At 45.1% G+C, this 20,511-nt stretch overlaps 1 protein-coding gene and 1 long non-coding RNA gene across 5 annotated transcripts in view; one reads left to right on the plus strand and one right to left on the minus strand.

The window, feature by feature from the left end:
- The window catches only part of YPEL2 (yippee like 2), a 188,773-nt gene that overhangs the window by 80,668 nt on the left and 87,594 nt on the right, over window positions 1–20,511 (plus strand). The window lies entirely within an intron of this gene.
- LOC309618200 lies at window positions 1,886–19,876 on the minus strand. 2 transcript variants are annotated; one of them, XR_014238350.1, is made up of 2 exons: window positions 5,135–19,876; window positions 1,886–2,272 (listed from the first exon to the last, which is right to left on the minus strand). It is a non-coding gene; the product is annotated as an uncharacterized lncRNA (long non-coding RNA). The 2 variants fall into 2 exon arrangements; XR_014238351.1 differs by having other exon boundaries at window positions 1,886–4,357.

Below are 20,511 nucleotides of genomic sequence, written 5' to 3' on the forward strand. Positions count from 1 at the left end.
TTCTTCACTGCATCCCTGGCTGAGATACCGTTTTGTTCTTCTTATAGTCTTTCATTAGGAGAGAAGGGAATTAGCTGAGCAGTGAGGGGGGACCTTCATAGACAATTGCCACCGAAATCCCATCAAGTTTTTAAATGTCACCTCCTCAGAGTGGCCTCCCTTGACCTTCTTCTCTAAATAAGACACCCCTCACCCCCACCATCATTCTCTCTTTTTTTTTTTTTTTTGCTGAGCTGAGCAGCTTGTGGGATCTTAGTTCCCTGACCAGGGATTGAACCTGGGCCCTTGGCAGTGAAAGCCTGGAGTCCTAACCACTGGACCGCCTGGGAACTCCCCCCACTATCATTCTCTGTTACTGCATCCGAGCGCTTCTCTTACCACCATTTCTCACAATTGGAATTACATACTTACTAATGTTCACATTCTGTGTCTGATTCTCCCCCTAGGGCAAAGACCATCGTTTTTTAATTCACCAATGTGTGTTCAGAACCCAGAACGGGGCTGGTGGGAGGGCAATGTTCAAAAACTATTTGTTGCAGGAGCGAAGGAGTGAATGGCGTCTGGGTGGCCGATCCTCAGACGGGTGGTCTCTGTGGCATGGAAATAAATTACAGTGTGTTCATTCCCCTCAACATCTGCGTATGAGTAAAATCATGTTAGGTTAATACCAAGGATAGGTCGAAAGGGGAAGTCAGGACCACTCCCCAAGAGGTGTCTGAGGAAGTCCTACCCCTTTGCCTACTGAGGTGCAGGGGATTGGGGGCTGCTTTTTTTTTTTTTTTTTTAATAGTTACTTTATTTATTTATTTATTTTATTTTATTTTTTTGACTGTGTTGGGTCTTTGGTTCGTGCGAGGGCTTTCTCTAGTTGCGGCAAGTGGGGGCCACTCTTCATCGCGGTGCGGGGACCGCTCTTCATCGCGGTGCGCGGGCCTTTCACTGTCGCGGCCCCTCCCGTTGCGGGGCACAGGCTCCAGACGCGCAGGCTCAGCAGTTGTGGCTCACGGGCCTAGTTGCTCTGCGGCATGTGGGATCCTCCCAGACCAGGGCTCGAACCCGTGTCCCCTGCATTGGCAGGCAGATTCTCAACCACTGCGCCACCAGGGAAGCCCTGGGGGCTGCTTTTGTGGAAACGAGCCTAAGTCAACTCAGCGCTGGTCTCTCCTCCCCACACCAGCCCCCACTCGGTGCCCAGCGGGGGGCAGGTCATGCTGGGGCTTGCCCCACTTTGTGCTGCCAGGAGCTCCCGCCAGCTTCCATCAGATACATGCCGGCTGTTGGCAAGCGAGAAGGAAGCAAGCTGCTGCAAGAACAAAGTCTGTCACCCTCCTAGGCTGGAAGTAGTAGCTGAGGGAAGCCAGCTGGTACTGGGTTAAGGGGACCATTATTTGCCATCTTATAAGCAGGTGTTTGAGGGTCAGATTATTTCTCAGCAGGTTGAAAAACGGGGCAGGCATGATGTTTTGTTTCTCCTTTGGCCTTCGTGAGAGCAGGGTTCGCCCATGAGGCCTGATTGACCTGGTTCTTTTAAGGGGGGACCTTGAAATGTAGCTGAGCATACAGACCCTACGCTGTGCCTACCCGTTCTTCCCAGTGCCATCCTTTACTTGTCAACTGTGAGACCTCTGATAAGTGTCATGAGAGAAGATAAATGGAGTCAGGAGACTCCTCACTATGGCCTCAGCAAGATGCGTCACAGTCGAGACTGGGCCTCTCTTTGGGACTTCTAAATGGTAGGAATCTAAGGAAGGGAAACAAAGTTCTGCTTGTTCTTATGGGCTTTCATATCAGAGAGGTTCCCGTCGTGGGTCTGCACATTTAGAGATGATGGCCATTTTTTTCCCACTAGTGTGAGGGGCTTGGATGACCTTGATTTGCCCTCACATTTTATTTTCTTTTAATTTAAAAAAAATTTATTTTATTTTATTTACTTATTTTTGGCTGCATTGGGTCTTCGTTGCTGTGCACGGGCTTTTCTCTAGTTGTGCCGAGCAGGGGCTATTCTTCGTTGCGGTGCGCGGACTTCTCATTGCAGTGGCCTCTCGTTGCGGAGCACGGGCTCTAGGCACGTGGGCTTCAGTAGTTGTGGCATGCGGGCTCAGTAGTTGTGGCTCGCAGGCTCTAGAGCGCAGGCTCAGTAGTTGTGGCGCACGGGCCTAGTTGCTCCGCGGCATGTGGGATCTTCCCAGACCAGGGCTTGAACCCGTGTCCCCTGCGTTGGCAGGTGGATTCCCAACCACTGCGCCACCAGGGGAGCCCCACATTTTATTTTCTGGAAATAAAGTTAAGACTGTTTATTGACAACCTACTATATTCCAGGCACTGTACTAAGCATATTTTCCAAAGTTGTCTCACTTCACTGGTATAAAACCATTTCAGGATAGATTATTATTTCTTTTATATACATGAGAAGATGGAGGTTCAGAAAAATAGAATAAATTTACTAAGCCCCTCAGCTGAGAGACTGAGTCAGAATTTGTACTTAGGTTGCCTGGCTCCTAAATTTGTGTGTTCTTCCCATCCAGGACCCATGAAGAACAAGAATGCTGGAACAAATTACAGGGTAACCCAAATACATTACTCATCAGTATGAATCTAACACTAAAGATTGTTTAGCTGTTTGCTTTTACTGGGGAGTGACAGAGGAGGGGTAGGAGGAGGGCATTTTTCTTTTGCTGGGGTTCAATCTGCTCTCGTCACCCTGTCCCATCCAGACAACCTGAGTGTCTCTAAGTAGGACACCTTGCTACTGTAGTGTCAGAGAAAAGGTGACTTCGGTAGGGACTAATGTTAACTTGGCCCAGACTTCCATCCAAGGTAGCTGAAGGATCTGCATCATTGGATAAGAACCACACTTTTTCAGTCCAGGAATATCTGCCCAGGAATATCTGCGGGGATAAAAGCTCCAATAAAATGAAAGTTAGCCTGTATTATTGTCTCCTGCCCTAAACCAGAGGTAGCTCAGCAAGACAGAAACCCCAAAGCAGTGTCTTTTCTCGGAGACCAGTCACCTGGATCTCTATCCTTCTGCAGGAGACAAGCCTCTGCCTCTGCCTTCTGGGATGGAGCCTGAGCTCTCCCAGCCCTCGGCAGCCCAGCTCCAGGAAGTTTGCTGCTTCCTTATTTGAGATGTATGATTAAACTGTAATCATACTGTGAAAGGAGCCAGCCAAAGCAGTGGCTATTAATAGGGAGGTGAAGAAAGCTGACTCAGGAGGAAGCTGACTTAGACTGGAGGGGGCGAGCCTGGCCACCTTGGCCTACAATCCTTGGCCAGAGGTCAGCGAGAGAGAGAGACCTGAGCTCTTTTCGTTCCTGGGCCAGAGGACCTGGATTTCTGTCTGGATTTCTCAACTTTGGAAATAGAAACCTGAAGCAGCCCTGATCAAAGGGACATACGGCTGTCTTTCCCAGGTCCTTGGGGCGTCTCAGAGACCTGAGAACAAATAAATAGCTACGACCCAGCAGAGCAGCCACGCTTCCCTCACGATGTCATCAGTCAGTGCGTCTCGGAAAGGTGCGGGAGCTACATTTCTGTGGTCTCTCTCAACTGAGAAGCCAGTGCTGACCCAGCCCTTGGCTGGCCAGACCTTCCCATTGGCAGAGACGTCAGAGCAGGGAGATTCTATTTCTGGCTTCTTGATAAGGCTTGGGGAAGTGGGCGTTACAGAAAGGTGCAAGGGAAGGATGAAGGGCATGGTGCAGAAGGGCCTGATAATATGGGAGAAAGTTTTCAGTAATTTCTGTTGATGTAATGCCTTCTTCAGGGAGTTAAGACTTCAGCCATTTGGTAGACTTGCCATCCTCTGGCAGCTGGAAGCAGGAGAGATTCCAAAATCTGGTCATGGCATGCCACAGGAAAAATAGAACTGCTCCTGGATGCTGGGTTCAGCGTATCCCTTACTCTGTACCAGGCACTGAAAGAACACATGTTCTGCGTATGTTGCTACATTTAGTCTGTACCAGCCCCCACAGGGGGGGATTATTACCCCTCTTCTAAGGGGAAAAAAGTGAGATTCAGAAAGGTAAAGTGACTTGGTCACACAGTAGGTGACAAAGATCGTACTAAAAACTAGGTCTGTCTGAGGCCAGAGGAAAAGCCAGGCTTCCTGCTCTTGTGCCCAAAGCACATCGCTATCTTTTCTGCTTCTTCTGCCTTGACCCAGCTGTCTCCCCTCTGTTGCTACTCCAGTACTCATGCTGAGCTCAAGGTGGTAAAGGTCTGTATGTGTGTTGTTGGGAGGTGCTGAGAAGTGGGGGAGTGATATGTTATAATCTTCTCACCTTTCCTTTAGTTGGTTAGGCATGCCTAGGTATGTTTCCTCAAAGTAGAAGATTCATTTTGGTTCCTGGATCTCTGAAGAAGGAGGTTCAGATGCAGATAGGATGTGGGAGACTTTTTTCCCCTTCCTTCCTAAATATATTTATTAAGCACCTATTGGGCTCAGCTCTGGGTGGCCTGGGCACTTTCAGATTATAGGACAATTGAATGACACCATTGATCTGGTATTTTTCTCTGCTGTTTTTCACGTATCCTAGGAACTATCCACATGTGTATATCTCTTTAAAGTTACAAAGGCGTCATAATCTACACAGTTATATGTATCTATAAAATACCTTTTCATAGAAAAGAAAGAAGTGACTTTCCTTCCACTGATTGTCATATGGGCCACTTCCTGAACCTGAAAGAAATTCCGGGATCCCAAACACCAGGTCCTAAACTCCAGCACTTACATGAGGGAAGAGTTTCAGCCCCCAGCAGTCAGGGCACCCCAAATACAGAGGTGGGACCAGACCAAGCTTGGTAGTTTCCAAGCCCTCAGGCAGTAGATCATCTAGGCTCTTGTTTTGGGATCTTATGTACTCTTTTGGTCAATTCTTTTTTCTTCCTTTTTTGGAAAGGCAAACAAGTAGCCTACCAGCAATAACAGTCAACAGGATGATGGCAGCCTCTAGGTTCAGAGAGCGCCTCCTCTCACTGGAGTCAAAGTTAATTAATTCCCACTGTACCTTGAACTAGGTCACCTGCGGGTCTGTGCTGGGGCCTGACCTGGCTGTCAGGGGAGGGCATTTCTAGTCTGGCTCTTGGTGCACTGTCCTTGGCAGGGCGGGTGGAGAAGTGGGTATATTTCACCTTTGCGTGGGGTTGTCTCTCCTCTTCTCCTCCAGGGAGGTGACCATTTTCAGATCTGTGGGTGGGGAGGAAAATCTTCTCTTCCAGAAATAATCTCTTTCTGCAGCGGGGTTTGAAGCTGGACCAAGCTGCTAGTGCTATTTTTACCCAGCTTGCAGTTCAGGGTGTAAATAGCAACTCTGGCTGTTTTTTCCCACAGCTGACAACAGAGTCGACCTCTTCGAGGCAAAGGCATTCTGGTGTTTTGCAGAGAGGAAACAACAAAGGTTGTCCTCGGGCCCAGGGGATGATTCCTTGACCACTGGGTCAGTATAGAAACAGGGGCGGCATCTCCGTGGTTCTGTTGTCTCGGGCTCGGCTGTAAACACCAGGCCCCGTGACAGCTGCTCGGCTGAGGCTGATTTAAAGAAGCTTGATGTGCAATCAGGAGGGGAAGTCTTGGCCTGAGCTGCTGAGGGTTCCAGGAGCCTGAGCAGCTCCAGGCTCCCCCTGGCTGCCCCCTTGCCCCACCTCTTGCATTAGCAAGCACTTCCTCCGAGGTTGCTGCCCTTGGAAGCTTTCTTGCCCCAAACGCACCAGATCAGGAGCTGAAGAAAGATAGGAAAAAAAAAAAAAATCCACTCGAGGCTGCCCAGATGACAGAATGTCTCTATAAATATCCGCCTCCCGGTTTTCAAGTGATTGGAGGCCCCGCAGTCTTCAGTGTTGGAAGTGTCATTTAGAGGGCATTGGTGAGAGGGCTGGCTCCCTCCACGCCACGTGTGAGCAGAAGCTCAGAAACTCACCAAAGCCTTGGGTTATGTCGCCACGTGGCTTGGGTGAGGTGGGTGGGAAGTTCAGCTTCACAGAGGGCCATCGTTGGTATGGCTGATGCAAGATAAACCAGCAAAGACTGAGATGTGCCCATCACAGTTGGCAATTCTCTATTGCTTTTCTTCGGGGGAACAAATCAACTTCAGTGGCTTTTCTCTGAGGCCAAGTTTTTTACCCAAATCTTTCCCTGAGGGCTTTGGTCTGAAATTAGAAAGGAGTTATGAGTCAGCTCTTTGTTATGAATTACACAGCAACTCCTTATGGAACTGCCCATTCCTTTCCTTAGGTACACATCAATCAGAGAATTTCTCAAAGATCTACCACACACTCAGAACTGGGCATTTAGGCACATGGTTCAAGTTTCAGGTTCTTCCAGCAGATGATGTGTGGGGTAAGAAAAGGATTGAGGAAAGGCAAGCAGTGAGTAATCCCCAAATGTGCTTTTTTGGAAATGGTTTCTATGTAACTCCTTGAAATTGATTCTGGGCTGCTGTTAGTTGCAAAACTCACTGCCAATTATGGATAGCTAAAGTGACATTGGAGAGCTTCTCATGGTAAAAATAGGGGCAGGTAATAGATGAGAAAACAGCTTTGCATTTGAGAAGAGAGGATGGGAACATATTGTTCCAATCTGGGTTTCCACTGTTAGCTTGGGTTCTCTCGAGGACTGGCCAATGAAACCTGCTTCCTGACCTCCAGCAAGAAGTCTGCCAGAGAGCTTCTCAGGATGAGATCAAAGCTTTGTCTTAGCAGCCAGACCAGAAGAGATCCATGCTGGGTTCAGGGCATTCTGGCCCTAACTGTGCTCAGTCACATTAAACAGCCAACACCACCGCTTGCAGTAAAACCCGCTGAATTTTACATGTATTATTGGCTAATTTGGGGGATTATTGTTGTCCAGTTGATGCGGTAATTTTTTTGTCCACCAAACTTCAAATTTACAAACAATGGGTTTTTTGGAATGCCTCTTGAAGCCTGAATGGTAAATGTTTACCTTAAGAAACAAACAAAAAAACCTGGAGCAGGAAGAAGTGCTCTGGTGAATAAAACGAAAAGCATGTGCAGACAGTCATATTGCTAAACTGACCATTTGTTTCGAAAAATGCTTCCAGCTCCAGCCTTGACATTGGGCAAGTTGGGAACACTGTAACAGGCTTCCTGTCAAATATTTCCCTAGATTCCTGGAATCCAATTTGAAGTGCCGTTTCCCCTACGCCACCAAGGAGTTAAACTTTGGCTCTGCTCTCTGGTGACTAATAGGCACCGTGTGGCTCTGAGATCAGCGAGAAAGAAACTGACAGTCGGCGTGGGAAGTGTGTGAGATTTCAGTGCTCTTGAAACGCCTTTGATGGGCATGGTGTGCGAACACAAGGATGATTGCCATCTAGTGCCCTCGATTGTGTACTTTTATCATGAATTCTTGGTTCTTCCTTTGAACTTTGCATGATTTTAAATGAAGATCTTTAACTCCTTTGGGAGCTTGATACTACTGTGGTGGGTGAGGTAATTCCATGGAGAATGATATTTTAGACAGCAAATATATTTCATCACTTTGAAAAAGAACCCATTTTGATTGAAAAGAAAGCAGAAATCAACTGACCTGACCAAACCACACTTGACTTGTGCTAGAGAGACATCGTCTTTCCACTCTTGCTGTTTTCTTCCTGGTGAAAGAAGCCCAATTAGCATAACACTCCCCTCATTCTTCCCTGGGAAGGAGGAGTGGTTTAATAGGACTGTTGAGTTTCGAAGGAGAATCTGTGCCTCTTAAACATCTCCTCTTCCTTTTCTCTTGGGAGCCCACACTGCTCCTGCAGGGTGGGAGGGGGTGGCCCATTTTGGCCCAGCTACGTGTCACTGAGTGGCCAGGTCTGTCTAATGCTGAGTTTGAGTATTGGGAAGCTCATGTACCTGACAATATAAGCCACAGTCTCTAAATATCAGGTTTATTAGTTATAAAGGGCATTTTTGGTCCTCATCTAGCTTACTGTTATCTTACCTCTGATTTAGTTCAAAAACTTGCAGAGAAAAGGGGGTGATTGCTATCTTGGGGCCTCCTCGAAGCCCCCAACATTTACTGGGAGACTTCCTGGTGGTTAGAAAAAGCCTTGTGTTGGGTTGAGATCCTGGTGTCTAGATCCACATCACTACTTTCCTACAGATCACCAGGTTCCTTAGCTGTCAGATGAGTAAAGGGGAGTTAATACGGTGTTCCTTCCAGCTGAAATGCGTCCATTCAAAATTTGTTTATTGAATGTCTACTACGTGCCAAGGGTGATCAAGATGGACCCTCTCTGTTGTCACACCGTTTATAATGTAACTAGGGTGTATCAATTAGAAATTTAATGTTCCAAGTGAAATAAAACAACTTCAAACAAGCTTAAGCAACAAAGAAAATTTATTGGCTCAGTGGGGATCCAGGCACAATTTGATCCAGGAACGAAACAACAGTGCTCCATTGCTTGGCTCTGCTTCCCCTGGGCAGGATTCGTTCTTTTGCTGCCGCATGACGGAACCCCTCCCCTCTCCGGGCGCCTTCAACCTTTCCACTATGGCTGCAGCGGAAATAGGATACGTCATTTACCAACTGGCCTGAGAAGAGCTCAAGTCCCAGCATCCCCTGCACACCTCTGAGGTCCACTCTGACGAGACCATTCTAGGTCACAGGCCATCCTTAAAGCAACGACCGGGCTCAGTGTGATGGGATGCACTGATGGGCTTAAACCCAGTGGGGCCCATCCCACATGACTCAGAAATTCGTGGACCCTACCCTCAGTGCGGCCGGGCACAGGGGGCGAAGAGCTGCGGGCGCGGGGAGACAGCGGGCGTCCAGGCGGCTGCGAGCAGAGCGCCCTCCGCCGTCGTAGTGAGCGCGGTGGTGGGGCTCAGGCTGGGCTGTGGGGGCTCTCGGAGGGGGGGTCTCAGGAGCCCCTGGGGCCGCCGGAGGGTTGGGAGGGCCCGCTTAGGAATGGGATGGGCCCAAGGGCCTTCCTCGAGGCAGCGTGGGAGGGTATAGCCCCAGGGGGTGCTCCAGGCTTTTTTTCTTTTTTTAATTTTATTTATGTTTTATTTTTGGCTGCTTTTGGGTCTTCGTTGCTGCACGCGGGCTTTTCTCTGGTTGCTACTCTTAGTTGCGGTGCGCGGGCTTCTCACTGCGGTGGCTTCTCTTGTTGGGAGCACGGGCTCTAGGCGCGCAGGCTTCAGTAGTTGTGGCTCACGGGCTTAGTTGCTCCGCGGCACGTGGGATCTTCCGGGACCAGGGCTCGAACCCGTGTCTCCTGCATTGGCAGGCAGATTCTTAACCACTGTGCCACTAGGGAAGCCCGTGCTTCAGGCTTTGTGTCCTCCCTTCCCCCTTCCCGTGGGTGTGAAAAGAAAAGGAAAAAAAAAAAAAAAAAAAGGAAGGAAGGAGGGAAGGAAGGAAGAAAAATTTGGGGACCTATTAGGAAGAGAGAAGGGGCAGCAACCAATAACTGTCCATAATATTGTAGAAGGAAAAGAAAATACATAAAATGATTCTGCTCGGAGGGAACAATTCAGCTTGCAGAAAACACAGATATCCCGTTATTACCTGGTGAGTCAAGCACAGGCCTAGGAATCAGAGATCTGGATTCTGAATTCTGTGCAGGGCCCCATTACGCAACAGGCCCCTTAAGTCATGGAGGTTAATAGACTTTGCTCCTTGATTTGGCCCCTTGGGAACTGCCCTCCAGTTGGATTCTCCTGCTTTGTGGTCCCCTTTTTCTTTATGGAAAGGAGAATAAGGTGCCTGAGAGGACTGAGGTGATAGCCACAAAGCACCTGTCACTAAATAAACCCAAGCTATCTGTTGGCCTCTGCTTGTTATTCTTTCAGATTTATGGACATTCAGCCAGCGGTTTAGGGGTTAGACATTAACCACACTGGAGCAGATTAGCACTATAGGAGCCACAGGACTTCAGTGTACTAAGTTCAAAAGATCTGTGTGAAACAATATATAACCCAAAGGAGTTGAAAACAGACAGAAATGACATCAAACCTGCAGGGTAGGAAGAGTGCTCCAGCTAAGTACCCAGCTACTTCTCAAGAGGTCTCAGTACTTGCCAAGCAACTCAAGAGTATCACTGGGGCCTAAGCAATCCTTTACTTCCTCATTCAATGAACATTTTTTGGGTACTTTCTATACAAGAAGCTACTGTAAGAACACATAATCAGTTATGAGGCTGCCACTTAAATCCTTCTTGGAAGAAAGAAGGAATCTCCATTTTCAAATAGGTAAGTTATAAGAAACCAGATTACTATATGCAAAGCTAAAATGATCTAAAGATCTACTATTATACCAGAGACAGAATGTAAAACTAGTTTCGTCTGGGGGTGAAAGTTGGAGAAGGAGTGGGCCATGGCTGGATTTAAGTGAATCTTGTTTTAAGACATAAACAAATATATAGGGTTACATTGAAAGATTGCAATCAATTACAGTCTCAGTCCTTTGAACACCCAACAGCAACAGTTTATTTGCACCTTTCTTATCGTTCTTATTCTGACTCGTATCACAGTCAGTTATTTATTCATTCAGTTATTCGGTCAGTCTCTCATTGAACATTTAAGGCAGGCTTGCTATGCACCAAGTACAGTGTCAAAGGCCAGTGTACGAAACAGAGTGAGATGTGGTCCCTACATTCCAGGGACTCAGTCCAGGAGGGGAGGAGGCATATAAAAAAATAACTATAACATGAGAGGTACCATAACAGAAGCATGCACTGAGTGCTTGGAGGTGAAGTCTTTACCAAGGAGGTTACATTTGATCTTGAAGATAACAGGAGTTTTCTAGGCTGAAATTCCAGATTATCTGGAAAGTCCCTGAAGGAGGAGCCAGCATGGTGTGTGAGGAAATGGGAAATAGTTTGGTATGGAGGGATCTTGAGGTATGTAGGGAGAGTGTCAGAAGAGGAGGTTGAAAAGGTAGGTGGGGTAAGAGGTAAGTTGCCAGAGCTTCATGCATAGATCTCGCTATGGGCTTTGGACTTTATTTTACAGATAAAAGGGATTTGTTGAAGGACTTTAAGTAAAGGAAGGACAATATTAGGTTTGGGCTTTAGAAAGACATTCTGGCAGCGGTCTGAAGGAAGGGTTATTGTGGGGAGGAACTGGAGAGCCCGTGCTCCGCAACAAGGGAAGCTACTGCAATAAGCCTGCGCACCGCAACGAAGAGTAGCCCCGATGCAACTAGAGAAAGCCCGCGCACAGCAATGAAGACCCAATGCAGCCAAAAATAATAAATAAATTAATTAACTAATTTAAAAAATGTCATACAATGTTAACAGTTCTTTTGCATTTACTCATTCTTCCAACATTGAGCACTTCACATGTTCTAGATGCTGTGCTAGGGACAAAAGACATCTTCCCATCCCTCAAAGAGCTCATAGTCAGTCCAGTAGAGGTGGGTAGGGGGATATAGAGAAGGGAATACAATTCAAATAGACTGTGAAGTGCTATGATAGAGGTAAGCACCGTATGCAATTAAAGACAGAGAAGGACAACTGAACACAGAGGGTAGGAAGTGAGGGTGGTGACATGGTTAGAGAAGTTTTTCCAGAAGAGACAACACTTGGGCCATGTGATACAAGGAGGAGGTCAGGTTGCAGGTCAAGGGGAGAGCAACTGTAAAGGCAAGGAAGAACAGAATTCATTATGGCTGAACATAGACTACATGGAGGGGAATGGCAAGAGATGAGCTGGGAGATGTCGGCAAGGACTTTATTAGGCCCCTAGAAGCCCTTCTGTGGAGTCTGAACTTTTAGCCTGAAAGCAACAGAGCCACTGAAGGATTCTTATAGAGGACTTCAAAGTAAGTCTTTTGCTTTTGACATTTTTCTTATTTCCCATTCTCTCTCCCTGTCTCTTTCTCTTCCTCTCTCCCTCTTTCCCCTCTTCCCTTCCTTTTTCTTCTTTTCCTCCTCCCTCCCTCCTTTTCTCCCTTTCTCCCTTCCTCCCCCTCTTCCTTCCTTCCCTCCTTCCCACAAGCATGCTTTTGGAAATTGCAGCTGATCTGGCCTATACCTAAAGAATAAGGGAATTATTTATGATTTGTCCATGCTTGGGCTAGAGAAAAAGGAGTTATAGATCCCTGAGTCCTGACCTTTGTTGGCAAACAGAGTGAGAGGATCCCAGAAATAATTCATATCACCTAGAGACTTTCCTTCCAGTCAAATCTGGAGATGTGTTCGGTTTTAATAAAGGTACTGTTACCTCCAAGGTGTGGACAGGAAACTTAACTGAAGAGAGGTCTACACTCTTGCTGCTTAAAATGAGGTCCCCGGTCGGGCGGAATCAGCATCACCAGGGAGCTGGTTAGAGAAATAGAATCTCAAGCACCACCCCAAACCTGAATGAGAATCTGCATTATTAACAAGATGCCCCGGGGACTTGCCTGGTGGTCCAGTGGTTAAGTATCCACCTTCCAATGCAGGGGACGCAGGTTCGATCCCTGGTTGGGGAACTAAGATCCCACGTGCCACGGGGCAACTACTAAGCCTGTGAGCTCCAGAGCGCAAGCGCCACAACTGGAGAGAAGCCCGTGAGCCGCCGTGAAGATCCCGCAAGCCACAACTAAGACCCAGTGCAGCCAAATAATTAAATAAATAAATATTAAAAAAACAAACAAAAAGAAAACAAGATGCCCTGGTGATTCCCAGGTACATTCAAGTTTGAAAAGTCCTGATTTACAAGATAGGAAGACTACTTAGCTGGTAGAACTTGTCACAGTGTTGCAATCTTAAGTTTTTTTGCAGGGCTAAGTGACATGTCATCAGTTTGTCAACCCCTATGATTATGATTTATGTACAAAAGTAAACTCAATCAGGGGTTAAACTGTTTGTACTCCACTAAACATTTCCAAGAAATCTCCTTGGAGTCAATGAGGTTGAGATCCCTTTAAATGAAGGGCTTGCCCTCTGGCTGATGGGTGAAAGATTCATCTTTTCACGCCATTGTGACAAAATAAACATAACATAAATTTACCGTTTTAACAGTTTTTAAGTGTACAATTCAGTAGCAATAAGTACAATCACATTGTTATGCAACCATCACCCCCATCTATCTCCATCTGTCTTCCCAAGCTGAAACTCTGTACCCACTAAGCAATAACTCCCCTTTCCCCCACCTCATGTCCCTTGGCAACCACCTTTCTGCTTTCTGTGTCTATGAGGTAGACTATTCTAGGTACTTCATATGAGTGGAATCATGCAGTATTTGTGCTTTTGTGATTGGCTTTTTCACTTAGCATAATGTCTTCAAGGTTCATCTATGCTGTAGCTTGTATCAGAATTTCCTTCCTTTTTAAGGCTAAATAATATTCCATTATATGTATATACCATATTTTATTTATCATTTATCCATCGGTGGACATTTGGGTTTTTCCCGCTTTTTTAGCTATTGTGAATAATGCTGCTGTGAACATGGATGTAGAAAGATTCATTCTTATAACCAGGCATCCATGCCAGGCAGGCAGCTCTCCTTTTCCAGCTTATCCACATTATTTTCTAGAAGCATACCACAAGGAACATTATAAAATTCACAGTTAATGGATGTTCTAAATGAATTTTCTTTAATATGTCAAGTCTCTATTTGACTCCTCATTAAGAAAAGGGAATTTGCTGTTGTTTGTTTGGAGCGAAATGTCTGTTCCATTTAGCGTCTCTGTCTGGGAGCAATGGCCTCCTGAATACAAACTGAGAGTCAGAGCCAAGGCATTAATTTGTAAAGCTCAAGTATTGATTTGGCGAAGCCATTCTCTTCCCTGATGCTATTCCTATCAACCCAAATTATCTCTGTGACTATAGGAGCCATTTTCTCCCCTGGGTGTACTGGGCAGCTGGTGACAAGTTCCTCGATGATAGGCTCTGACAGAGATGAACAGTCAGCGCTCCTGGGCAATCTGGGTCTTCCCTGCCAGAGTGTTGCTGGGCAGAGGAACTTGCAGCCCTGAAGCCAAGGGGTAGATGCCCACCCAGACAGACTCAGGGCTCCATCCTGATTTCAGTGACCCGTACCAGGGCTCAGATAAGGGGAAGAGTCCTTGAGCTTACGGTGGAACTATTCTAAAGAATTATTTAAAGCGTATTAGCTCCTCATCATGATCATATTTCTCTTCTGGAGTCTCCAGTTTACTTGTGCCACTTCAGGAAGCTGGGGATTGGGGTGGGGGAAAGGGCGAGGGGGGCAGGTTCTCCTTGCATGCTTTCCCACAGGCATCCAGCAGGGATGCTCTCATAACCCTCCATTTCATCCCCACTGTTTCATCCCTGGAACGACTCTGGTTTATCCCACATGCCTGTGAAGAGGAGAGGGTTACATTCACACCAGCTCATTTGGAAAATGAACACTGAAACTCTGGATTTCATCTTCTGTGCAATCACTTTTGCTTTGCAAACTAAATCTAGAGGTAAAGACAGGGGAACCACTAAGTCCTCCATTTTCATGTTAATTCCTGGCCTTCAAGGATGATTAACTTTACCTAGAAACTGTAAACATATTTGGGCTAATCGTTTATGAGATCTGATTAAGAGCTTTACAGAGAAGATTTGCACCACGTCAGAAAGGCTCTAGCAATTTGGGAGAGTGCACATGTAAGGAATTTCCTTTTACCCAGTTATAAAAGAAGAGCTAGAAATCACAGCCAACTACCCAAGAAAGGGGTGAGGATCTCCTGCCTTTTTGAATCCAAAAGAAAGAAAGTTTGCATATTGGTGAGAACATTTGAAGAATTCCCATGAAAACCGTTGATTAAACCAAAATACGTAACATGAGATGAGATTATATGTGTGTGCAGCCACAGTAACCTGTGACATGCTGGAAGGATCCAGTGAGAGTCCGGAGACAGGCATAAGATAATAAAGCATCTATAGGCCACTGCCTAGAGTTTACAATTTGCCCCGATCTGTCCAAAAGAAAGGCCTTTTCCTCTCCATTCATACATACTTATCAAAATTTCACCGCTCGTGGGAAGACTGCCCAGGCTGACCCCTCTAAACTGTAATCATCCTTCTGCACGCTCTCAAAATATGTGTCCTAGGGCAGCCCACATGGCGTTAATAACACATTTCTTTTTTTTTTAATTTTACTTTTTATTTTTGTCTGCGTTGTGTCTTCATTGCTGCCCGCGGGCTTTCTCTAGTTGCGGCAAGTGGCAGCTACTCTTCGTTGCGGTGCACAGGCTTCTCACTGCGGTGGCTTCTCTCGTTGCGGAGCACGGGCTCTAGGTGCACGGGCTTCAGTAGTTGTGGCGTGCGGGCTCAGTAGTTGTGGCTTGTGGGCTCTAGAGCGCAGGCTCAGTAGTTGTGGCACGGGCTTAGTTGCTCCACTGCATGTGGGATCTTCCCTGACCAGGGATCGAACCCGTGTCCCCTGCATTGGCAGGCGGATTCTTAACCACTGTGCCACCAGGGAAGTCCCAATAACACATTTCTTAATGGTCATTTGCATGACATTTTTCATGAAAAATGTGGCTTGAGCTGTTAAACAATCTATAAGCTCCGTGAGGTAGGGACTATTTGGGGAGAGGAAGGTGTTGTCTGTTGTTGGTTTTGGCCTTTTTTCTAGGATGTCCTAAAGCAGCACTTCTCACACTTTAACATGCATGGGAATCAACAGGGGATCTTGCTAAAATGGAGATGTTGATTTAGCAGGAATGGGTTGGGCTGGAGATTCTCCACTTTTAACCAGCTTCCAGGTGTTGTTGCTGGTTGGAAGACCACAGTTTGAGTGGCAAGGCCCTATAACACCAAGTAAGGTGCTTCAAAATAAACAAGTAACACTTTCTCTTGGTAATAGTTCTGGGAAAATGCCTCTTCTGGGGCCTGACCCCTTCAAGCACATGCTACCTTGCAATAAGGCCTTATCCTTTGATCACTAGACTGTCCCCTAAACCAATGGAAGCCTGAGGACATGATTTTATTATAGTGCAGTTTGGATTTGTGTTTAAATTCTAGAGATATGAGCGGTTTTACTCATGTAATTTGAAAGCCTTGGTGAGTTATTTGGGTGTACATAGCCCAGCCCTGCCAAGCTAGGCCACTCTCGATAAGAGCCACAGTTATACTATCTGGTCCCTTAAAAGGGAGCACACGCCAGCCTGCTCAGAGCGCTGAGAGCTGTAACTCCCCTTCTGGAATAGGGGCCCTGAATTTTCTCCCCAGTGGTTTAGGTAGGTAGAAGCAGTGTTTACCTGTGTCCGGTAAGTCTCTGTTTCCTAAGTCCTGCTCTGTTACAGGCAAAGACACCCCTTTTCTTTTTTAAAAAATTTTTATTGGAGTGCAGTGGATTTGCAGTGTTCTATAGAGCAAAGTGAATCAGTCATACATATACATATATCCACTCTTTTTTAGATTCTTTTCCCATATAGGCCATTACAGAGTATTGAGTAGAGTTCCCTGTGCTATACAGTAAGTCCTTATTAGTTATCTATTTTATATATGCCCCTTTTCATTTCACCTTCGAAACTAGGAAAATTAGTCTTTAACTATTCTAAGCAGACCTCAGTAAATGCTTTTTAACCAGAGGGACAGGTCAGAAGGATAAGCTGGCACCACTGAAAGTGCAAAGACAGCTACCTGGACTCAAGTCAAACCTCTCAAAGCCTCGGTTTACTTGTCGTAGAGTCAAGGTGTTGGACTGGAAGATTCTTATCAGCCCTTAAAGTCTGTGATTCTAATCAGCATATCAGGGAAAGGCACAGAAGGAGACAAGAATTCTGCACCTGGCTACTTGAGGGCACAGTGTGACCGGGAGGGAGCCTCTTGGCTCTTCTCCTCTGCCTGGTCTCAGCCCAAATGCTTGCCCTGAGATGGTGCTAAGTTATCCCTTCCTAGACAATTTGGTGCCTCACATCCGCCAGCCTGTTGTAGAAAGACTGGAAAAGATATGCCCTGTGCTGCCACCTAACGGTTCCTGTTCTATCCAGGTGATTCTTCAGCACCGTTTGGATATTGTACAATCTTTAGGCTCTTTTATACATAATCCATCAGCTATGAGAATCAACCAGAGAGAATAAAAATAGGGTACTTCCAGGTGCCATCTCATTCAGGGAATCAGGGACCATGACTGTAAAAACTCTAAGGGATTTTTAAACTTTGTCATTTCCTCCTTATTGTTATTTCCTGTCTGTTTCCCTGTAGTGATTAGCAGTAAAACTTGAAAAACAAAAAGGGCCAAGGTGTTTGTTTTCAAGGGCAGTGAGGAAGCAGGGAACTGGGGAAACTGAACTCCAGGGTTTGAGGTAAACAACTCCAGGAGATGGAGTGGGTGGAGGGAGCTGAATAGCTGAAAGGAAAGCAGGCTGAGTCCTCAGGCTTGCTTGAAAAAGGAAAGGGGGGGTGGGAGAATGAACTTGCCTTCTAGTTGGAATGAAGGTAACGGTCTTAATAGCATTGTTGTTCTTTCCTATTTTGTCTTCAGATGTACCAGTCTGTTTTCAAGCCCAGGAAACGAAGCAAATGTATAGCTAGTGTTGTAGTTTAGGGGCCTTTGTAGCAAATGATACTCCTCTAGAGTAAGGATTCTAGATGCAAATGTCTACAGAAATGCCAGGCAGATAAGGTACCTGGATGGAGGCAGCCTGGGGTCAGGCTATAGGGAGTAGTGGGGACTGTGGTGAATTGGAGGGCACTTACCCCATCTAAGGAGGTAACAGCTACTCAGCCCCAGGTGGTTATGGCCGTAACCAAAATGTGTACCCATATTGCCTGATCGTTCAAATTTTCAAGAGAAGCAGGAAATTTGAATTATTAGTGAAGTCTCCCTATTTTTTAATGTTGGCCGCTAATGCTGCTTTGAAAACAAACAGCAGCGTTGTGTGTGCCAAATAAAACATGTTGATGAGACATATTTAGCCCAAAGTCCAGCTCTTTGAAAAGTTGGATTTAGAGCAACTTGCATTCTGGAATCTTAAAGCACTAACATGCTCCTGGCAAAGCATGTGGTCTTCTGTCAACAATAGCAAACTACAGTCCAGCAAGCAAATACCAGATAAATTGGGGAAGTATAAAATGCTTTGTGTTTAGATTTGTTCATTTGTTAATTTTTCATATCCAGCTGGAAAGGCTTGAGTGTATTCATTCAATAAATCAAGAAGCATTTATTGAGCTCCTAATATGTGCTAAGTAATGATAAATAAAACTTTTTCTGCAAAGGGCCAGAGAGTAAATATTTTAGGCTTTGAGGGCCATACAGTTCCCCACAAAACTACTCAGCTCTGCCCATTAGAGTTGCAAAGCAGACTTAGACAGTATATAAACAGATGGGTATGGCTGTTTTCCAAAAAAACTTTATTTACAACGGGCAGTAGTTCAGATTTGGCCCATAGTCCATAGTTTACCAATCCCTGATCTAGAATATCTGAGAGCTTGCAGCCTAATGCAACAGTTTTCTTTAAGGAGTCCTACATGTTTATGCTTTACCTATTAAGACACAGGTTTAGGGTGGTATCACTATGATTTTAAACTTTTTTTTGTAAGTAAGATGCCCAAAATAGCTCTCTATTATCATTTAGTATAAGACAAACTATCATAACTATTCTGTAAACATAAGCAAGTTACCATAAACATTGGAAATAATTCTGGTCTTACCTAGCTACTGAAGTTAGCTTGGCAAGGCTGTCTGAATATGAATTTAATGTAGGATAATTCTTCATAAAGAGAACCATTTACATAGGAGAACAGTGAATATTTGACTGAGTGACTTACCTCAGTGGAGTGATTCAGTGCCTGTTTTTTTGGATTTGAAACTGTTGTGAAGAGGCAACACAAAGCTGAACACACCTGTTTGTTTCCTGACTCCTAGGATTTACTACTTGGAACTTTCATAAGTATGTTCTAAAGAGGACAAATGAAGCAATATATCACTTTCATCTTTATATTCTCAATGAAGTAATAGTACATAGAAGATGCTCAAAATATTTTTGCTTTATGAATGGGAGGCATACAGATTGTGGCCAAGTTAATTTCTTCTGATGTAACTTTTATGAACTATCAACTAAAGATGCCTAGCTGTTTATACGGCTGTAGATACTGTGTATTGGTTACTGAAATGTATTTGTAACTTCTTTCTCCTTTGCTTTCTTCTACTATAGACTCCCATGCAGGTAAGGAGACCATATATTCCAATTCTGACCAACAAGTTATAAATCCAAGTACCTGCTGGGGTCTTCAAAGAAAGTTTCCTAATAGGGACTGATTCAGTTTGACCTCATATCCCTTCTCTTTTCTTCCTAATCTAGAACATAGATGCAGTACCTTAGCAGTTCAGTAGCATTTTGAAACCATGAGGATAAAAGCAACAGACTGAGGATGGTGGCGTGGAAAGAAAGAGGAAGGTCTGATGATATCACTGAGCAGCTCCACTAGCCCTTTGTTTTTTTGTTGTTTCTTGTTTTGGCTGTGCCATGCAGCATTCGGGATCTTAGTTCACCGACCAAGGATTAACCCCATGCCCCCTGCAGTGGAAGTGCGGAGTCCTAAACACTGGACCGCCAGGGAAGTTCCAGCTCCACTAGCCCTGAACTGACCACCTTTGGGTTTCTTTGTTTTTTTTTTTTTTTAATTTATTCTATTTATTTTATTATTATTATCTTTTCTGGCTGCATTGGGTCTTCGTTGCTGCACATAGGCTTTCTCTAGTTGTGGCGAGCAGGGGCTACTCTTCATTGTGGTGCACAGGCTTCTCATTGTGGTGGCTTCTCTTGTTGCGGAGCACAGGCTCTGGACACGTGGGCTTCAGTAGTTGTGGCTCGTGGGCTCTAGAGCTCAGGCTCTGTAGTTGTGGTGCACGGGCTTAGTTGCTCCGCGGCATGTGGGATCTTCCCGCACCAGGGATCGAACCCGTGTCCCCTGCATTGGCAAGCGGATTCTTAACCATTGCACCATCAGGGAAGTCCGGGTTTTTTATTACATAAGAAAAAAAAAAAGTCCCTGAGGGGTAAAGCCATTATTATCTGGTTTTCTATTACTTACAACCCAACCCAATCTTATCTAATTGGGGCTATTTAGAGTTTCTTTCTATCCTCATACTTCATCACCATTGCTCAGGAAATGAAATTTCTGGCATCCAATGTAGTCGTATTAATTCTCCAACTCTTCCTATGTCGCTTTAAAGAGTTGGGTTAAAGACATTTGAAATCTTGTTACAAACCCAAATAATATGTAATGATCAAAATTCACTGGTTTTCTTAGGAAGTCCCATTATAATACATCAACATCAACGTCAAAGAAAATGTTCTATAATACAGCTTCTAAGAAATCAAAGGTGTCAACAGATTCTTTCTGAACTAGTTAGGTAGCAAATATTTTATGCCAAGAAACCATCCAAAAAATAGTTAAAATATATGAGTATATTTTACATTTTAAAGTTTCATGGCCCCTAAAACCATCATATTTTGTGACATATACATTAGATTATTATAAAGACCTTTCAAATTTTGGTTTTTAAGAGCTCCCAGTTGCCAAATTTTGGACAATTTCAGCATAAAAAAAAATTAATGATGGTAATAGATTGTAACACATTAAAAAAAAGTTAAAAAAAATCTATGAATC

The sequence above is a fragment of the Balaenoptera borealis genome (genome assembly GCF_965194805.1).
Source record: "Balaenoptera borealis genome assembly, chromosome: 20".
NCBI classification, from domain to species: Eukaryota; Metazoa; Chordata; class Mammalia; order Artiodactyla; family Balaenopteridae; genus Balaenoptera; species Balaenoptera borealis.